Genomic DNA, 14,711 nt, shown 5'->3' with positions numbered 1-14,711 from the left:
TTAGATGTACATTTATAAAGCCCTGTTCTATGGAATGTAGTGAGAAGTGGTTAAATAAGATGAATCCCAGGAAACCTCAAAAGTAGGCTTATAGAGCCCCATAAGGTGGTAGATTGACAATACAGACCTGAGAGCCAGATCTGTTGGGTTCCAGATTTGATTCTTGCACTTACCAGCTCTATGTCCTCAGGCAAGTCATTTTACCTTTCCAAGCCTGACTCCCAACTCTGTAAAACAAGGATAATACCTACCTCAGGGTTATTATGATAATAAAACTAGTATTTATTGCAGGCCGGCGTGGTGGCTCAAGCCTGTAATCCCAGCACTTTGGGAGGCTGAGGTGGGCGGATCAATTGAGGCCAGGATTTTGAGACCAGCCTGGCCAACATGGTGAAACCCTGCCAATACTAAAAATACAAAAATTAGCCATGCGTAGTGGCACACGCCTGTAGTACCAGCTACTCAGGAAGTTGAGACAGGAGAATTGTTTGAACCCGTGAGGCAGAGATTGCAGTGAGCCAAGATCTCACCATTGTACTCCAGCCTGGGCAACAGAGTGAGATTCCATCTCAAAAAAAAAAAACGAGGTGGGCAGGTCATGAGGTCAGGAGTTCGAGACCAGCCTGGCTAATATGGTGAAACCCTGTCTCTGCTTAAAATACAAAAAGTAGCCGGGTGTGGTGGCACGTGCCTGTAGTCCCAGCTACTTGGGAGGCTAAGGCAGAAGAATCGCTTGAACCCAGGAGGTGGAGGTTGCAGTGAGCCGAGATGGTGCCACTGCACTCCAGCCTGTCCAGCCTGGGCAACAGAGTGAGACTCTGTCTCAAAAAAAAAAAAAAAAAAAAAAAATTAGTATTTATTTTGCAGTGTCTTACCATATAGAAAACACTACATGAAACCTAACCCTAAAGATTAACCCTAGAGGCCCTTCCCTTGAATAGACCCCAAGGAGGCTCTGAGAGGGGCCCTAACAGTGTGTTCAACAGGATCATACTTTGTGTTGTATTGCAGTTTTGTACTCCTATCCTTGAAGATAGATAGTCATCAAAATATAGATACCTCAGGCCCTACAAAACCTGGATCTGCCTTAAGAGATTTTAGTGTTGTGAAAAGAAGACTTCGGAATCAGAAGACCTGGTCCTGGCCAGGCACGGTGGTTCACACCTGTAATCTCAGCACTCTGGGAGGCGGAGGTGGGTGGATCACCTGAGGTCAGGAGTTCAAGACCAGCCTTGCCAACATGGCAAATTCCTGTCTCTACGAAAAAATGCAAAAAAAAACCAAAAAAAAAACAAAAAAAAAAACAGGCCTAGGCCAGGCACAGTGGCTCATACCTATAATCCCAGAATTTGGGAGGCCGAGGCAGGCAGATAACCTGAGGTCGGGAGTTCAAGACCAGCCTGAGCAACATGGTGAAACCCTGTCTCTACTAAAAATACAAAATTAGCCGGGTGTAGTGGCGCATGCCTGTAATCCTGGGAGGTGGAGGTTGCAGTGAGCTGAAATCACGCTGCCTGGTCAACAAGAGCGAAACTCCATCTCAAATAAATAAATAAATAAATAGGCCAGGCACAGTGGCTCATGACTGTAATCCCAACAGTTTGGGAGGCTGTGGCAGGCAGATCAAGGGATCAGGAGTTCAAGACCAGCCTGACCAACATGGTGAAATCCCGTCTCTGGGGCGGATCACAAGGTCAGGAGATCGAGACCATCCTGGCTAACACGGTGAAACCCCGTCTCTACTAAAAAGTACAAAAAACTAGCTGGGCAAGGTGGTGGGTGCCTGTAGTCCCAGCTACTCAGGAGGCTGAGGCAGGAGAATGGCGTAAACCCGGGAGGCAGAGCTTGCAGTGAGCTGAGATCCGGCCACTGCACTCCAGCCTGGGCGACAGAGCGAGACTCCGTCTCAAAAAAAAAAAAAAAAGAAATCCCGTCTCTACTAAAAATACAAAAATTAGCCTGGCGTGGTGGCACGCACCTATAATCCCAGCTACTCAGGAGGCCGAGGTAGGAGAATCACTGGGAACCTAGGAGGCAGAGGTTGCAGTAAGCCGAGATTGTGCCACTGCACTCCAGCCTGGGTGACAGAGTGCAAAGAAAAAAAAAAAAAAAAAGAAGATCTGGTCCTATAACTGCTATCTGTGTTATTCTGGGCAGTTAACTCACTAAACTTTCTTGGGCTTTGGTTTCCTCGCCAGATAAGTTAAAAATAATACCTACTAGCCCAAACTGTTGTGTTAATCAAATGAGACAGTATCTGCAGAAGAAGTAATTAGTAAAACTTTGAAAGTGTTCTATAAGTATTTATGAATTAATGTCATAATTTGTCTAAAGTACATAAAAGGGAAAAATCAAAAGCAACTCCAAGGCTCTTATGTGGAAAAATAGAAACAGGGTGGGTGGGTGAGCTGGTGAAAATAATAAAATAATACAGGTGAAATTCTTGCTCTTCTGCCAGATTTTCTTCCCGATTTGAGGCACACAACATTGAAGAAATGAACTAGGAAGCATAGGATGAGAAATCAGAGTGGAGAGGAAATTGGAGATCATCTAAGGCACTCCTGACTTTTTACGGAAATGGAAATTAAGGCCCAGGGACGCTAAAAGACTTGTCTGAGGCCTCCCATCTAATGATTGGCATGATCAGAAACTCAGTTTCTTTAAGTGTAAAGAACAAGTACAATCTTTAAGATAAAATATTTTGTCATGGGGGTCTTTTAGAATCATTACATGAGGCCGGGCGCAGTGGCTCAGGCCTGTAATCCGAGCACTTTGGGAGGCGGAGGGAGGCGGAGGCAGGCGGATCACGAGGTCAGGAGATCGAGACCATCCTGGCTAACACAGTGAAACCCCGTCTCTGCTAAAAATACAAAAAATTAGCTGGGCATGGTGGCGGGCACCTGTAGTCCCAGCTACTCAGGAGGCTGAGGCAGGAGAATGGCGTGAACCCAGGAGGTGGAGCTTGCAGTGATTGGAGATTGTGCCACTGCACTCCATCCTGGGTGACAGAGCGAGACTGTCTCAAACAAAACAAAACAAAACAAAAAAAAGAATAATTACATCAGAACCAGAGAAGACCTGGTGCTTTCTACTGGCTTTTAGCTTTATCACTATCACAAAATTCTTAGGATTCACCTTTCTGTTTTAAAGGTTGATAGACTGGATGCTGCTATGGTAATTTGCCTCAGGAAAATGCCGGACTGTTGTTTGCAAGCTTGTTAAGTGAGCAAAACTTGGGAAGATTTCAAGGTAAGAGTTATAACTTCGTAAGTTAGTGATGCAATAAGAAATGCAAATGCAAACTTCAAAAAATTATGATATAGGTACTCTTTAAGCTGAGTAAGTTGCTCTGTTGCTTTATCTGAAAAAAGAAAGATAAAATTACAGTGTGTTCTCCAGAATTCACCTACTTAACTTACATTCTTTCAGTTACTTCACCATTTCTCTGATGTAATAAATAGGAAGGTGCTATTTTGCCCATTTTAGTAACAATAATACAGGAAAGGATTCTTTTTTTAATTGACACGTTGTAAATGTTTTTTGGGTTTTTTTTTTTTTGTAATTTTCATTGTAATTGCTGGCTTTTTGTACGTTTAGTTATTCTGGTGGTGAGGGATTTGCTTTACTGCTTCTTTGGGCCTTTGAGAATTTTTTTGTGCACGCACAGACACACACATACACATATATATATAATATGTAATTATACATATTCTGGGTTACAGTTTGGTGTTTCCATACAAACAAATGTTGTATACTGATCAAATCAGGGTACTTAGCATATCTCTCACCTCATGCTGTTTTGTAATATACAATACCTTATTGTTAACAGCAACCCTACTGTGCAATAAAACACCAGAACTTATTCTTCCAATCTAATTGTCACTTTGTACCTGTTGACAGCCTTTCCCTCTCCTTCTTTCCCCTATCCCCTTTCTAGTCTCAGATAACCACTGTTCTCTTTGCTTGTAGGATATAAACTCTTACTTTAAAAAAATTAGATTCCACAGATCATACAGTATTTATCTTTCTGTGTCTGGCTTATTTCACTTAACATAACGTCCTCCAGGTTTAACCGTATTTTCACAAATGGCAAGATTTCATGCTTTTTTACAGCTGTATAATATTCTGTTATCCATATGTACCACATTTTCTCTTTTTTTTCTTTTTCTTTTTCTTTTTTTTTTTTTTTTGTGAGACTGAGTCTCGCTCTGTCCCCCAGGCTGGAGTGCGGTGATGCAATGTCAGCTCACTGCAACCTCTGCCTCCCAGGTTCAAGCGATTCTTCTGCCTCTGCCTCCCAAGTAGCTGGGATTACAGGCACCTGCCACCATGCCTGGCTAATTTTTGTATTTTTAGTAGAGACAGGGTTTCACCATATTACTCAGGCTGGTCTCAAACTCCTGACCTCAAATGACCCACCCACCTCAGTCTCCCTAAGTGCTGGGATTACAGGCATGAGCCACTGTTCCCAGCCTCACATTTTCTTTCTTCATTCATTCACTGTTAGATGTTTGGATTGATTCCATAACTTGGTTATTGTAAATAGTGCTGTAATAAACATAGGAGGGCAGATACCACTTCAATGTAACTGACTTCATTTCCTTTGAATACATAGCCACTAGTGGGACTCCTGGCTCATACAGTAGTTCTATTTTTAATGTTTTGAGGTAAAAATTTTCAACAAAGGTGCAAAGAACACACATTGGGAAAAAGTCTCTTAAATAAACGGTGCTGGGAAAATTGGAAAGTCACATACAGAAGAATAAGACTAGACCCTGTCTCCACCATATACACAAATCAACTCAGAATGGATTAAAGACTGTCTTCCATAGCTGCTGTACTAATTTGTAATTCCACCAAAAAGTGTGAGTGTTGTCTTTTCTCCATATCCTAGCCAACGTTTGTTTTCTTTTGTCTTTTTTTTTTTTTAAAGGCGGATTCTCACCGTGTCACTCAGGCTGGAGTGCAGTGGTGCAATCTTGGCTCATTGCAACCTCTGCTTCCTGGGTTCAAGCAATTCTCCTGTCTCAGCCTCTCGAGTAGCTGAAACTATAGGCAAGTGCCACCATACCTGGCTAATTTTTGTATTTTTAGTAGAGATAGGGTTTCACTATGTTGGCCAGGCTGTCCTTGAATTCCTGACCTCAAGTGATCCACCTGCCTCAGCCTCCCAAAGTGCTGGGATTACAGGCATGAGCCACCGTGCCCCAGCCTGTTTGTTAATAGCCATTCTAACTAGAGTGAGGTGCTATCTCATTGTGATTTTGATTTGCATTTGCCTGATGATTAGTGATGTTGAGCATTTTTTCATGTACCTGTTGGCCATTTGTATGTCTTCTTTTGAGAAATGCCTATTAAGGTCTTTTGCCCACTTTTAAATCAAGAAAATTTGTTTTTCATTGTTGAATTAAGTTATTTATATATTCTTTAGATATTAACTCCTTGTGAGATGTATAGTTTGCTTATATTTTCTTCCATTCTGGAGATTGTCTCTTCATTTTGTTACTTGCTTCCTTTTTATGTACAAAAGCTTTTCAGTTTGATATAATCCCATTGGTCTATTTTTTGCTTTTGTTGTCTATGCTTTGAGATCTTATTTTAAAACCCTTGCCCGACCCGATGTTGTAAAGCATTTCCCTTATGTTTTCTTTTAGTAATTTCATAGTTTCAAGTTTTGTATTTAAGTCTTTAATCCATTTTGAGTTGATTTGTGTATATGGTGGAGACAGGGTCTAGTCTTCGGCTTCTGCATGTAACTTTCCAGTTTTCCTAGTACTATTTATTGAAGAAACTGTCTTTTTCCCAGTGTGTTTTCTTGGCACCTTTGTTGCAAAACAGTTGGCCATAGATGCATGAATTTATTTCTGGGTTCTTTATTCTGTTCCACTGGTCTCTGTGTTTGTGTTTATGCCAATACCATGCTGTTTTGGTTACTATAGCCTTGTAGTATATTTTGCAGTCAAGTACTGTGATGCCTCGGCTTTGTTATTTTTGCTCAGGATTTATTTGCCTATTTGAGTCTTTTGTGGCTCCATATGATTTGTTTTTTGTTGTTGTTGTTGTTGTTGTTGTTGTTTTGAGACGGAGTTTCACTCTTGTTGCCTAGACTGGAGTGCAATGGCACAATCTCGCCTCTCTGCAACCTTCACCTCCCAGGTTTAAGCGATTCTCCTGCCTCACCCTCCCGAGTAGCTGGAATTACAGGCATGTGCCACCACGCCTGGCTAATTTTGTATTTTTATTAGAGACGGGGTTTCTCCATGTTGGTCAGGCTGGTCTCGAACTCCCGACCTCAGGTGATCCCACCTCCTTGACCTCCCAAAGTGCTGGGATTACAGAGTGAGCCACCGCGCCCGACTGTCTTTTTTATTTCTGTGAAATATATCATAGGTATTATATAGAGACGGTAGTTTGTAGATCACTTTGGGTAGTATGGGTGTTTCAACAATATTAATTCTCCCATGAACATGAAATGTCTTTCCGTTCCTTTGTGTCTTCTTCAGTTTCTTTCATCAAGGTTTTTTTTTTTTTTTTTTTTTTTTTTTTGAGACGGAGTCTCACGCTGTTGCCCAGGCTGGAGTGCAGTGGCGCGATCTCGGCTCACTGCAAGCTCCGCCTCCCGGGTTCCCGCCATTCTCCTGCCTCAGCCTCCTGAGTAGCTGGGACTACAGGCGCCCGCCACCGCGCCCGGCTAATTTTTTGTATTTTTAGTAGAGACGGGGTTTCACTGTGGTCTCGATCTCCTGACCTTGTGATCCGCCCGCCTCGGCCTCCCAAAGTGCTGGGATTACAGGCTTGAGCCACCGCGCCCGGCCTCATCAAGGTTTTATAGTTTTCAGTTTAGAGATCTTTAACCTCCTTAGTTAAGTTTATTCTTAAGTATCTTATTTTTGTGTAGCTATTGTAAATGGAATTATCTTCCTGATTTCTTTTAGGAAAGGATTCTTTTTAAACACAATATTTTGTCATTAAGAATACTGCCCTCCCTCATAATATATAATAATTTAATAGGGAATATGGAAAATGTGATTTGCTTTTGAACCATGTTTGAAGAAAGGGTTTGCTAAGCACATACCTGGAGTAAAGAAGATAATGTCAATCCTAAAAACTTTTTTTTTAAAGTTGAGAGCCCTCTCATTCAGAATACCATCATCTAATTTCAGGTTATATGTCAGGTGTAGTCCTCCTGCTTTCAAAGGCCTGTGTCTGGATGTAGGGTGAATTTTGCCATTCTTTAAAGAAAGACTAACTCAGTATTCGTGAGATGCACTCTAAGCTCCTCCCTTGACCTCCCCCATTTCTCTTCAGCTCTCCTTGCTCTGTTTTGACCTATCACTTACCTTACCAGCCTGCACCAGTTTAGTATCCTAATCAGTTACTTCTCTGGCACTCTACTGACATGACATGACATGGTCAAAATAGTTTGCTAGAAAACAAAATGTTTGCAATAAAAATTTCTTCAACATGACAAATGAGTCAAAAATTATTGTTTCCAACTGCTGGTTTTTTGTATGTTTAGTTATTCTGGTGGCCAGGGATTTACTTTACTGCTTCTCTAGGTCTTTGAGAATTTTTTTGTGCACACACAGACACACACATACACACACATACACATATATATGTTTCTTAAGGAATCATATTGTGCAACTGTTTTTTTTCCACTGAGACGGAATCTCACTCTGTCGCCCAGGCTGGAGAGCAGTGGTGCGAGCGACCTCGGCTCGCTGAAACCTCCACCTTCTGGGTTCAAACGATTCTCCTGCCTCAGCCTCCTGAGTAGCTTGGCTTACAGGGGTGTGCCACCATGCCTGACTGATTTCTGTATTTTTAGTAGAGACGGGGTTTCACCATGTTGGCCAGGCTGGTCTCAAACTCCTGACCTCAGATACACCCGCCTCGGCCTTCCAGATTGCTGGGATTATAGGTGTGAGCCACCACGCCTGGCCACTGTTTACTACTTTTTAAATATTTGCAGGCTGGGTGTGGTGGATCACGCCTATAATCCCAGCACTTTGGTAGGCTGAGGCGGGTGGATCATGAGGTCAGGAGTTCGAGACCAGCTTGGCCAACATGGTGAAACCCCGTCTCTAGTAAAAACATAAAAATTAGCCAGGTATGGTGGCAGGCGCCTGTAATCTCAGTACTCGGGAGGCTGAGGCAGAGAATTGCTTGAACCGGGGAGGTGGAGGTTGCAGTGAGCCGAGATCGCACCACACTGCATTCCAGCCTGGGCAACAGCAAGCCTTTGTCTCAAAAAAAAAAAAAAAAAAAAAAAAAAAAATATATATATATATATATTTGCAATGGCTTGATAATGAGACATTTACATTGCTTCTTAATCATCTAAGAATTAATTTAGATTAAAAAGCACAAAAGTTTGAAACATACCTAAAATTTTATGAAAATCTGACAGTACTGCTTTAAAACTTTAAAGGTGGCAAAACAATCCATATGGAAAACAAGCAGCTGAGAATATTCCTTTTTGACCTGTTTATCTTCTAATTCAATTTGTTTTCAACCAGATTACCTGAGGCTCAATCTGTGTCATTCTAATTCCCACTCTGGTCTGATATGGCTTGACTCCTGCTCCTTGTCTTTGCTAGCCCAGGAGGATAGTTTTGACCTGTGCTCTTTGTAACCTACATCATCGCTGTTTAGGATCTTTTCTAGGAAGCATTCTTTCTAGAGATGGTCCTATGTATTTGCCAGACCTGTTTTCTTCCTTGACCCCTAGCTACTAAAAGTCCTAACCATGAGTACCTTCCCTACCTCCCTCCTTTCCTCCCTCCCTTCCCTCCTTTCTTCTTTCCATCTCTAGTAAAGTATTTTAGGCAAATGGGATGGGGAGTTCAATAATAACAATAGTAAATTGATGACAGCCAAGATTTCTGGAATACTTACCATATGCTAAGCATTGCTCTAAGCACTTTAGATGTAGTAACACTCATTAATTCCTCACAAAAATGCTATAAACTAGGAACTGTTACAATCCCCGTTTTATAGACATATACAGATACAGAGAGGTTAAATAATGTCCCCAAGGTCACATAATCAGTATTGTCTCGAGTCATCAGAAAGTAGTCATCACGGCCGGGCACGGTGGCTCACACCTGTAATCCCAGCACTTCGGGAGGTCAAGGCGGATGGATCATGAGGTCGGGAGTTTGAGAACGGCCTGGCCAACATAGTGAAACACTGTCTCTACTAAAAATACAAAAATTAGCCAGATGTGGTGGCAGGCGCCTGTAGTCCCAGATACTTGGGAGGCTGAGGCAGGAGAATGACTTCAACCTGGGAGGTGAAGGTTTACAGTGAGCTGAGACCGCGCCATCGCACTCCAGCCTTGGCAACAGAGCAAGACTCTGCCTGAAAAAGAAAAAAAGTAGTCATCATTTAGTTTTCACCAAAAATACACAAGTAGAAATTGTCATTTGTAACTATTAATACCATAGGAGACTAATCAATAGAATTTAAGGCCATTTGACTTAGAAAAACCCTGTTTTGGGTTCCTTTTATGTTAATAGAGTGAAACAACCATTATGAAAGCATGTGCCATGAAAGCTGCCATTGAAACCAGAGATTCACCACAGAGAACTACCCCCTGCTTATCTGAATTTGGGGTAGTTATCAGTCTCTAGTCAGCTAAGTTGGGGACAAAGATGATGGGACATGGTTTTGTTAGCAGCTTAAATTTTTTTTTTTTTTTTGAGATGGAGTTTCACTGTTTCACCCAAGCTGGAGTGAAGTGGCGCGATCTTGGCTCACTGCAACCTCCGCCCCCTGGGTTCAAGCAATTCTCCTGCATCAGCCTCCAAAGTAGCTGGGATTACAGGCATGTGCCACCACACCAGGCTAATTTTTGTATGTTTAGTAGAGATGGGGTTTCACCGTGTTGGCCAGGCTAGCCTCGAACTTCTGACCTCAGGTGATCCACCCGCCTCAGCCTCCCAAAGTGCTGGAATTACAGGTGTGAGCCACCACGCCCAGCCAACTAACAGCTTAATTGGTCGCCTATTTCTAGGAAGTTCTGGGTGTCCTGGTCCCCATATTCCATGCTATAAGATCATTCAGTGTGAGAACCTGGACTTTAAAGCCCTCACCCAAAGCAGCAGCAGATAGTTGGAATTACTGGACGGCTGCACATCAAGCCTACTGTGACTCAGCCAAGGGGTGCATGCAGCGAAGGAGGCCTCTAACATCACAGTGACTGTCTTTATGTATCTATCTGCCTGGGGATCCAGACCTGGGTGTTCTACCTGTACCTTCATACTGCTGCACTGGTGAGCAAGATGAGGCTTAAATAAAGCATACAATTCAATTTGTGGTTACCTCTGAGAACCCCAAATCTGCCATGGATCTCTGCGCCACACAACACCTGTGATACCTGTGCCAAGGTGAGGTCCAGTAGCTACCACACCTACTTCTGAGCTGCATATTAGAGTGACGCCTTCCTGCCTACCCTCCCTCTGTCTTACCTTTTGCACAAATCATGGGCTCAGATGTTATGCCTGTTATTGCACTCTGATACGATTATTTTATTTATTTATTTTTTTTGCAGTCATGGAATAAGGCCATACCCTGTGGGTAGGGTATAAAGGTTTCCCTCTATATGGTAGATATTATCAGTCATAGAAAAAGAGAATCCTCACACAGAAAAACTTGGAACATGGAACAGATGGAAGGTGGCACTTCTGGATATGCCTTTTTACATCTGAACTTGGAAGAGTTAAGAATTGTTGAAGGCCCTTCTCACTGATCAGGGGAAATAGTTTCTGTCACAGAGCTGCCTACTCCAGGAGAACCAAAAATGAAAGCAAACACTCATATTTTGTAAGTCTGTTCCCTGAACTTCTGTCAATCAAGTTTAATCTAAATCAAGGATTCAAACTGAGAAGCATTTAAGGACCAAGAAAAAGTTAATTAGCCCAGTATAAGTCAGTAAGAAATGGTAAGCAGTATGGGGGAAAGGAGTGCCATACCCTTCTAGGCATCCAAATTCAAGCATTTACAATGTACTGCATGAAGCACTACCCTATACAGCACTAATAACAGCACAAACTTGCTTGACATTTCTACATAATACATTATTCATTAATTCAGAAGAAAAATAGAATTCTTAAAACTCCTAATTTCATTTTTTATTAATATAAAGGAGGAACCAACAACAGCAAAAAATTGTGTGGGAGTTAGAAAATAAGGACTAGGCGGCTGGGTGCGGTGGCTCACGCCTGTAATCCCAGCACTTTGGGAGCCCAAGGCAGGCGGATCACGAGGTCAGGAGATCGAGACCATCCTCGCTAACACAGTGAAACCCCGTCTCTACTAAAAAATAGAAAAAATTAGCTGGGCATGGTGGTGGGCACCTGTAGTCCCAGCTACTCTGGAGGCAGAGGCAGGAGAATGGCGTGAAACCGGGAGGCAGAGCTTACGGTGAGCCGAGATCTTTCCACTGTACTCCAGCCTGGGCGACAGAGCGAGACTCTGTCTCAAAAAAAGAGAAAAAAAGAAAAGAAGGACTAAGTAGGCAGATGTGGGGTGGGGCCAACAAAACGTGGCAGCCAGCAGACCAGTATATTTCACCATGGTCTCTGCTGCAGCATTTAAGAAATAGGTAGAGCCGGCTAGGCATGGTGGTTCACGCCTGTAATCCCAGCACTTTGGGAGGCCGAGGCGGGTGGATCATCTGAGGTCGGGAGTTTGAGACCAGCCTGACCAACTTGGAGAAACCCTGTCTTTACTAAAAATACAAAATTAGCCAGGCGTGGTGGCACATACCTATAATCCCACCTACTTGGGAGGCTGAGGCAGGAGAATCGCTTGAACCCAGGAGGCAGAGGTTGCGGTGAGCCGAGATTGCGCCATTGCCCTCTAGCCTGGGCAAGAAGAGTGAAATTCCCCATCTCAAAAACAAACAAACAAAGAAATAGGTAGAACTGGGCATGGTGGCTCACGCCTGTAATCCCAGCACTTTAGGAGGCTGAGGTGGGCAGATCACTTGAGGTCAAGAGTTTGAAACTAGCCTGGCCAACATGGTGAAACCCCGTCTCTGCTAAAAAAAAAAAAAAAAAATACAAAAATTAGTCGAGCATGGTGGCAGGCACCTGTAATCCCAGCTACTTGGGAGGGTGAGGCAAGAGAATCGCTTGAACCCCAGAGGCAGAGGTTGCAGTGAGCTGAGATTGCGTCCCGACAGTCCAGCAACAGAGTAAGACTGTCTCAAAAAAAAAAAGGTAGAAAGCAGAATGCTTCTTCCAGTGCCCAGGGTGATTTATGAAAGATCCCCAAGGAAAAGTTGAATATCAGAATGAGGGTCATTTTCACAGTCCCATCCCTATATGGAGACACTCCTTTCGTTATTACCTTTGGCAGATGAGGATTTGAGTTTAACAGACCTGATGGATTTCCATACAACTTCATAATTTCCCCCCATCTAAGACTCATGCTTCCATTTTTGTCACCATGGCCACAGCAGCTGAAATGGCTCACTAAACAGCCTTTATCCCCACACTGCACCACTAAATGGACAAGTTCTTTTTTCTCTAGTGTCTTAAATTCATGGCCTCAGTCTGAGGCCTTTAGTTTTATACTACTTTGAGAGAGTCCTCTTTAAAGTCTTAGAGATATACATATACCTCTTACTGTTTACCACCTCTAATTTAATAGCAAGAAAGAAACTGGAAATCTTGTAGGAATATTCTCTGTTCTTTTTTTTTTTTTTTTCAGATGAAGTCTCACTCTTGTCCACAGGCTGGAGTGTAATGGCACGATCTTGGGATCTTGGTTCACCGCAACCTCCGCCTCCCAGGTTCAAGTGATTCCCCTGCCTCAGCCTCCCCAGTAGCTGGGATTATAGGTGCCTGCCAACACGCGTGGCTAATTTTTGTATTTTTAGTAGAGACGAGGTTTCACCATGTTGGCCAGGCTGGTCTCGAACACCTGATCTCAGGTTATCTGCCCGCCTCAGTCTCCCAAAGTGCTGGGATTACAAGTGTGAGCCACTGCACCTGGCCAAGGAATACTCTTTGTTCTATGCTACCTACTAGGACAGCTAGTCTACTTAGTTATCCCCAAAACCAAAAGGATAGTAACTCAACAAGCTCAGAATACACCATTCTGCTTGCAGCCATTGTTTTCACCACTACTCCATTTCCCCCTGCACACATAGCTCATTACCTTGTCGCATGTACACTTGCTATAGTCACAGCAGGAACTAGAATCTGGAGATGTTACATGTCACACAAGAGGTCAATGAGAAGCACAAAACCATACATTGCAAATGGGTAACATATCAGTGTGGCCATCCAAGCAGAGGATTAGGTATGGCCTTCATCTCATGTTCCCATTAGGCTCAGATGAGCTAGATAATGGGGTTTTGCTCCTGTTTCCTATTCAAAGATTAGTCAACCTGGGAGCTTTCTAATTCTATCATATGTATTTCATTTGTTTCACTAGTTACTCATTTGATCAACCCAGGGAAGACCATAACATGAATGAAACACAGCCCAAGTATGCTTTAACCGTAATATGGGATTGCATAATTCCGGCTACCAAGACCATTTAACAGAATCCAGTGGAATGAGGGAAGTGTGGACTACAGGAGTTAGTGGGGGAATTCTCAGTCACTGCAACCATGCTTCTAAACAAAGGCCTTCACCAAGAACCTAGGGCAATCTCATTCCATCTGCCAGAACTTGTAGGGGTATCACTAAATTATGCTTAGTCAAAATTGGGTAATTTGTAGTTTATAAATACTGTAAAACATATTTAAATCTAGGTCTACTTAATTTTTAGCTTCTGTTCGTTTGTTTTGTTCAAAATCTTGACATTATAGGAAAGGATGGAGATGAGGAGGATGATGAGGCAGGAAAATGCAGAACTGCTTCATAGTCCCAACGCTGAACCTTTCTACATGCTGTTTCTTCTTCTTATAAAGCACTTCTTGGCCAGGTGTGGTGGCTTACACCTATAGTCCCAGCTCTTGGTGGGCAGGTCACTTGAGGTCAGGAGTTCGAGACTAGCATGGCCAACATGGTGGAACCCAATCTCTACTAAAAATACAAAAAAATTAGCCAGGTGTGGTAGCGTGCCTGTAGTCCCAGCTACTTGGGAGGCTTAGGGAGGAGAATCGTTTGAACTGGGGAGGCAGAGGTTGCAGTGAGCCAAGATCATGCCACTTCACTCTAGCCTGGGTGACTGGGTGACAGAGCGAGACTCCACCTCAAAAACAAAAAATAAATAAATAAAATAAAAAGCACTTCTTCCTTCCACTTGGTAAACTGTGTACAGAATAACATGGAGATGGAAGAGAGGCAGGTAGATTAACGGGGAGCAGTTTTAGTAATTATATTCTGTGATTCAGACCTCTTCTTAATTCAGCTTTCCTGCTAATTAATGTAAATTAATAAGGTTTCTGCTGGGCGCGGTGGCTCACGTCTGTAATCCCAGCATTTTGGGAGGCCGAGGCGGGTGGATCACGAGGTCAGGAGACTGAGACCATCCTGGCTAACACAGTGAAAACCCATCTCTACTAAAAATACAAAAAAAATTAGCCGGGCGTGGTGGGGGGTGCCTGTAGTCCCAGCTACTTGGGAGGCTGAGGCAGGAGAATGGCGTGAACCCAGGAGGCGGAGCTTACAGTGAGCCAAGATCGGGCCACTGCACTCCAGCCTGAGCAACAGAGCAAGACCTTGTCTCAAAAAAAAATTAATAAG

The 14,711-nt window shown here is 43.1% G+C and overlaps 1 protein-coding gene across 6 annotated transcripts in view; it reads left to right on the top strand.

Annotated features, from left to right (window-relative positions):
* Positions 1-14,711, top strand: part of LRIG2 (leucine rich repeats and immunoglobulin like domains 2) — a 187,566-nt gene that overhangs the window by 1,474 nt on the left and 171,381 nt on the right. For all 6 annotated transcript variants that reach the window (XM_065547570.2, XM_073998557.1, XM_065547566.2 and 3 more), the window contains exon 2: positions 3,151-3,249. The gene's annotated coding sequence lies outside the window, so the exon portion shown is untranslated. The remainder of the gene's footprint in view (positions 1-3,150; positions 3,250-14,711) is intronic.

The sequence above is a fragment of the Macaca fascicularis genome, chromosome 1 (genome assembly GCF_037993035.2).
Source record: "Macaca fascicularis isolate 582-1 chromosome 1, T2T-MFA8v1.1".
In the NCBI taxonomy this organism is placed as follows: Eukaryota; Metazoa; Chordata; class Mammalia; order Primates; family Cercopithecidae; genus Macaca; species Macaca fascicularis.
Note: the sequence above shows the minus strand (reverse complement) of the source record. Positions and strands in the feature narration are given on the sequence as shown.